The sequence below is a fragment of the Nothoprocta perdicaria genome, unplaced genomic scaffold (genome assembly GCF_003342845.1).
Source record: "Nothoprocta perdicaria isolate Ctin4 unplaced genomic scaffold, notPer1 scaffold_87, whole genome shotgun sequence".
Lineage (NCBI taxonomy): Eukaryota > Metazoa > Chordata > Aves > Tinamiformes > Tinamidae > Nothoprocta > Nothoprocta perdicaria.
In genome coordinates, this window is record NW_020456165.1 from 3,005,664 (window position 1) to 3,012,658 (window position 6,995).

Genomic DNA, 6,995 nt, shown 5'->3' on the forward strand with positions numbered 1-6,995 from the left:
AAAAAAAAAAAAAAAAGAAAAAGAAAAAGAAAGAAAAAAGAAAAGAAATGTGAGCAAAGAACTTAGAAAAAAGAAGACAGAGCAAGTCCATRCTACCAGTTACTCCTAGAAGGGCATTTGTTGATCCTGTGACTCAGAAATGGAAGGAAAAAAAAACAGTTATTTCATAAAATACATCTCTTAGGTTATGCAAATAACCCCAATGCTATTTTTATTCTGTACTAACATAGATTATGTAATTTGTATTAAAATATACACATTTAAAGAACGGAGCATGAAGTTTTCTCTAGGAAAATTACATGATTTCTTTTACAACCTCTCTAACACTGTAACTTTCTGCTATTATATCAATGTAAGGATTTTTTGGCGTTTTTTTTTTTTTTTTAATCAGGAAGGCCAAGGATATGTCTTGGGTTTTGCTAATGGCTCTACATTGAAACAAACCCCTGAAATATTCTTGGCTGATATAGTGGATTCATCATCAAAAAGACCATTATCTTCCATTACGAATCCCAAACGTCTATATAACCGATTCCTTTAGAATTAAGCTTCATTTCTAGTATTGCTCAGTCATCACAGCAAGATCCCTAAGTACTACTCTCCTTATGCCAAAGAGCATTCAGCATTTTGCAATACAGAGCACAAATACGAAAAGTAACATGGATTAAATTTCAGCATCCTCTTTGATCTACGTTTCAGGTTTTATTTTTATTTCTTTCCATATTATGCTACTATGAGTTGACTTTTACATTCAGATTTTAGCTGCTTACTGTTTTCTTAAAACATGGTTTGAATGAATGTTTTCTGGTAATAGATATTTGGCTGCAGAAGATAATACAATCTTTAAAACCAATTAGAAAATTCTCACTGACATCAGTGGAAACAAGATTCAGTCCCATGTGCAAACAAACAGACACTGATCCTTACATAGAGAGAACGACTTTGCTTTTTAGATGTGGATGAATATTTCATGTCACATTTCGTGGTAAGGAATAGGTAGTGAGGAGCATATGGGGTTAACCGGAGTTACCTGTGTAGGTGTGTTCAGCTTAACAGCTGCTGCTAGATAAACTATCAKCAACACTCAAACAGCGTGCACTAATAAGCCTTTTTTTTTGACAAAAGCAGGCGATAATGCCAAACAATGTCCTGTAAAGAACATACTCACTGATTGTAGTCAACGGCTCAACAACTGTCTTGCCAACCTAAAGAACAAAAGCATACTGAAAATTAAAGTGAAATGGGGTATCTGAGAAGTGGCTTTCAGGATGTGGTAGGTAGATGTGCTGGTGTGAAGATCCCAGTCATTTTGCTCATGGAAAAGCAGGTGGTCAGAAAACCAGCAGGGATGCTATGACCCCACTGGGCAAGTTACCTAAGTGGAGACACGCTTAGATGAGATGAGATGGATGAGATGAGGTGATGGTTCAGGTCCCTGCTCCGTGCAGTGCCGTGGTCCTTCCGTGATGGTCAAGAGAAGCAGCCTGTGCTCACTGCTGCGTGCTGCTCTGAGGGGCTGGGGGCCACGTCACACGCACAGCTGAGGGGTGGATGGTCATGGGCTCCCGACCGCGCAGCCCGGGCCCGCTTGAGATCCAAAGGGAGAGACTCTTCCCTTTGGGAGCGAGGTCAGAGACCTCAGGGAGCAGCCAGCTTGCAGCCAGCCCAGTAACCGCGGCAGCAGGTACAGTCATATTCTCACAGGTAAGCTGCATGGGATAAAGTGAAGCGAGTGACTTGGCTTCATTTGTTCCAAATTTGTGCCTAAGGCCTTGATTTCCCATACTGCTACATAAATTCTGATTTCAAGTACCTGACATACAACCGCTTCAGTGTTTGCGAGGACAGAGCTGGAATCAACATTCCTGGTGTGATGTAGGTGTTTCTTCATCAAAAAGGTAAAGTTGGGAAAACACAAAGCCAGAATACTGGAATATATTCCAGTACGCAGTGCTACTTTCCTATCAGAACCAATGATTTGCTTTACACTTTAGCTGGGATGTTTGTAGAAGCAATGCTCAGAAATGAGTAGAGAGCATAAGGAGGTGGCTGCTGTACAGAGTGAACTCTGTAATACCTTTGTTTTAAAGGGAGAAAGCTGCACTGAAAACTGTATTTTGCACAAGACATTCTTTTCAAGCTCAGAAACGTTACTTTTCTTGCACACAGCACAACTGCTTTTCTTAAATAGAAAGTATATAATAAAATGGCAAATTTCCTTTTTTTCCTGCTATAACATGCAAGGAGTGAGAGCAGTGCCTCGTGCTCACTAGTGGGAACGGGCAGCCAGCCTGAGCTCTCCTCAGGCCTCGCTCCCACAGCAGCCTYGCTCCGGGCAGGCCCTTTAGGCCTGCGGGACTTTAGGCCTGCGGGGCTTAGGCCTGCACAAGCGTCCGCGGCTGCAGGTTCGGCTGCTCGATGGGATGCACAGAAAGGCTGATGATTTACAGAGACCTGCCCATCCCCTCCGGGGTTTACTTATTAACAAATAAACAAACAGAAACTGGCATTACAGGGTGTGCGCTGCACATGTGCGCCTTGCTTCTGGTCATTCTCAACAGTCTCTTCCTTTGCTGGCATAGAGGCGAGTGGAGGGACCGTAGAGGAAAAGGAACATTTGTTTAAGACTATCCCAGGTAGTAAATATATGTTATTTTTTGCCAGTTCCCTGACTTGAGGACTGTGAATATTGTACAAACGATATCCTACATGGAGCTTTCTTTCAAATAGTTTACTGCAAATCTGTATTCCCCAGGACACCCAAGTCCCTCACAAGGCTCAAAACAGTGTAGAGTACCAGACAAACTTCCAAGAAGGTTGCATCCCACCTCATTTAATTAAGCCATCGTGACTGATCAGATATACGTGACTAAGAAGTCACTGCCTTCCTGCTTCTGCTGATCTATATTCTCCGCTGCACAAGCCTCAGTGCACAAAGCAGGCATTTTCTACCTTCAACAATAAGTGCATGTGTGTGCCTCTCACAAGCACCATCACATCACTGCGCTCCCATCTATCAAAGCCTCTTTCTTCAGATAACTGAAGTAATGGATGTACACCAGCACCATACAGTAAACACACTACAAAACAAGCGATGCTGTATTTTTCCCATAGCAATTGTTCAATGGAAGCCTCTGTTCATAACTTTTACAGAATTTCRTAAGCATGAGCTGATGAATATGGTTCTTTCTTGGTGTTATGAAGCATTTATTTAAAAAAAAAAACAACAAATTGTAAGGTTTAAAACAGGTCCTAAGAGGTGTACATTTGATGTTGTTTCATTTGTTTGTTCCTAGAGTTATGCTGTAGGTACCAGCCTAAGACAGCAGTTGAGTGTGAGGGGAGTAATATCAGCTTGTAGAGTGGCTAGTTGTGCTGCTTGTGAGTTTGCAGGGGTTTTCTAGTCCCCAGCGGCCCTATCAACACTGGAGCACACAAAAAAAAAAAAAAAACAGCTTTTGTCAACGCAGAAGAGCTGTGCAAATATCGGCCCGATTCTGGGAACCTTTATTCAAAGAAGGGGCCCTACAGACTCCAAATAGGGAGTAGCAAAAAGCTGATGGACAGGAGAGACAGAAGAAGTCAATTAGACGTCACAGCAGGTGCCTCATGCTGCAGCTAGCATTTGTATTACCCTTGTGTTAGGCTGTTTCTTGTATTGGGGACTCTACAAAGCAAAATGGCAAATTTTATACACGGATTATCAAAGGTAGAAGGCAAAAGACAGTCAAGAAGGCAGCAAAGGACACTATCAGTCRACATGAGAAGCATTGACCAAGGAGGGGTCACTATATCCATGGGTATTACAGCAACACCAAGATTTAAGGACGGATCTGGAGGAAGATACTTATTATTATTTAATGTTAAGCACCTTCAGCTTCATGTGTTGCAAGAGCTAGATTGCTTATGAGAGTGGGAGTTGAGGATGTCACTCAGTAGGCAAATGAAACTGGCCATCCTGGCAAAGGATGACTCTCCATCGGGCACAAGTCAGTCTGGAYGTGAGCTGCCTGTCCTACAGACCCAGTAACTATTAAATCGGCCAGGGAAGGGCATGTCCAGACAATAAAGGCACAGCCATTCTGTCTCATCCCGTGCTGGAACTAATGCTGGCTGCAAATTCACCTAGGGACTCATGTCAGCTCACACAAAAAAAGGGAATCCCAACAGTGATCCTATGTCTCGCTGGCCAGGGGACACTGAAGCTGCCTGGGCTGGTTGGAAACCAACCTGATGGCAACTCTGCAACTTTGTGAATAAGGCGAGTRGGGTTTATTTCTTATATCTTAAAGTCTTCAGATATTAATAGGTTCAGAGCTAGGGCAAGTAGTATTCTATATTTACCTTTTCAAAGTGTTCTCTTAATGCCACCAAACGTAGCTAAAAAATGGAACCTTCTTTTCTTTTAAATGAATCCATGTAAGTAGAATCTGGAGAGGTTTGAAATTCCCCAAGTTTCGCAACAGACATAGTTACTGAGTGCTTTCTTTTGGAAAGAACGTCACATTTCTACTAAGCTGGAAAAGGATGGATTTATTATAATTCACACAGAACACAGTATTCTTTAAACATTGGGGACCCACTGGCATTTGCTTTATTTCTTCTCAAAATGCACACAATTCTGCAGAATCTTCCTAGCCCCATAAATTACTGTATGAAAGGAGGAAACCCCCTGCTATTCACAACATGGAAAAATAGGACATTAACCTCACATAAAACCCACTAGCTTGAATGTTGCTTCCTCATTAAGTCTGTGCCAATTTTGCACAGCATTTCAAAGGGTAAAATATACTTTTTGGTTGTTTTTTTTTTTTTTTCATTATCAACCCATGTGGCAATGTACTTTACTAATTTACTTAAAAGAAAATTATTTAAAAACATCCCACACTTTTTGAAGATATCCCCATCAGATAAAGTTTTTCCTTCTCAAGATAACATATCCAAAGACTAATACAAATGTTTCTTAACAATTTGAAGGTCTTAATACAAGACAGAAAACAAGGTTTTTTTCTATTGTTTATTTTCTTGCACTGCATTTTTATGAGACAACTGTTGGGTGTATATTTTGTATTCAGCGAACAGCTTCTGTGGTATAAAATGSCTCTTTTTGGATATTCAAATAACCACAAAAACAATGTAGCTATACCTCACTGYCATGGACATTACCACGCAAAACAACCAGAATGAAAAAAGGTTATTTCTTACCTCATCCATTGTGAAAGACACAGATTTATGAGATAACATTTGTCAGTTCTGTGACCAAAGATAATAAAAACTCTTTCCCTTGAGCATCTGAGAACCACAGTATATTGTAACACTTCCAGTTCTTAGGCAGCTCTGAACCACACTGTGCAGTGCCGTATACCTSTCTGAAAAGACCATGCGTTTTCACTGTCATGAATCATAAGAAGTATTTGCTTATCAAATGCACAAGAAAAAGGAAAGCAGGCTGCATTTTTATTCAGAATTAGAAAGAAACAAGGACAATCTTAATGTCTTTGTTGTTGCTCAACTCAACCTACAGGAATGGCACATTACTAAAAGCTTCACTTTTGTTGCTGGAATGAAATTTGCTCTTTACATCCCTCTAGTACCAGGTTATCCTCTAGAAATGTGTTCCTAACAACCACAGACACACATTATATATATAAATACTATTTCATAGTATTTCATAYACTTTTCCCTTTTTGCCAAATACCAGTCCCCACTAGAGAAATGTACTGGGCCTTATGTGAGAGGAAAGGCAAGGAATGGACCATATCCTATGAAATCCTTAACACAAAAGAAAGCACGCTAGTTTTCAAATCACACATCATAAATACAGACATCCAGTATTTTAGTTTGGACATGGACAAAAAAATCCAATGGGATTTGTAAAGGCCCCGAAAATGATCTGTCCCAAATACCACAAAGATATAGAATATTGAATTCGGTGTTTCAGTAGGAAAAGCAAAAGCTTTTCTATCTCTCACAGTGTTCACCCTTCTTGAAAATTACTTCCTCACAGGAGACAAGGTGCACCCTGACTCAACACGGTATTTCTACGGATGGGAATTTTTAGTTTCAGGAATGGGCTAGACCAAGGCAAGCGGTAGGACTTATGAAAATGATTYTCTGGGGATACGGGCATCCTTTTGTCCTCTAGAAAGGCTGCATCTGCCATCTGCAAGCAGCTGCATTCAAACGGCAATCTATTTTTGCTTTTTTTAGCAAGTTTTCATTCATTGTTGGCATGCGTGTACTAAACCATCACTTGCCAATAGCGCACATGGCTCGACTTCAGACCCACATACAGGGTCTGGATGTGGAAAGTGAGTGACTGAACGGCCTAGATCTTTGCCTAATAGTTTCCGCTGTGTTTTCAGCGTGCTCTGTGAGACCAAAGAGCTCCTGTGCTCTGAAATAAAACGTTTGCCGACAAGGTGAGCGCCGGAGCAGCGCGGGGCCGCACGGGGGCGGGCAGGCGTGTGTGTCCACGCCGCGGCGGGCACGGCGAGCGGCGCCGGGCGCCTCGCTGAGGCGGGCCGGGCGACCGACCGGCGCGAAATGGCTTCCCGCCTCGCCGCTCCCCCGGGGGGGAATAAGAATAAAATAAGTAAATAAAATAGCAATAAAAAATACGGGCTGGCGGCCCGTGTTCTGGCGCTCGCCACGCAAACGGGGCTAAGGAGCCGCRCCCGCACCCCCCCATCCTAACGGCTCGGAGCCCCCCCGCTCCGCCCCCCAGCCGCTGCCGCGCGCTTTCCCCTACGCCAACTGCGTAAGCGGGCAGCGCGCGGCCGCACGGCGCTCCATGGGCTGCGCAAGCCGCGCAGACTAACGGCGCTCCGAGAATAGCCCGAGCGCAGCGGAGCGGCGGAGGGAAAAGGAGGGGAGCGGGGGGTGGGGGCGGTTGTAACCGCCTCGCTCAGCCCCGGCGGCCATCTTTGTTGCGGGCGCGCCCGCAACACGCTCTTGGGGAGCGTGCCCGTCCCCAAGATGGCGGCGGCGCGGCC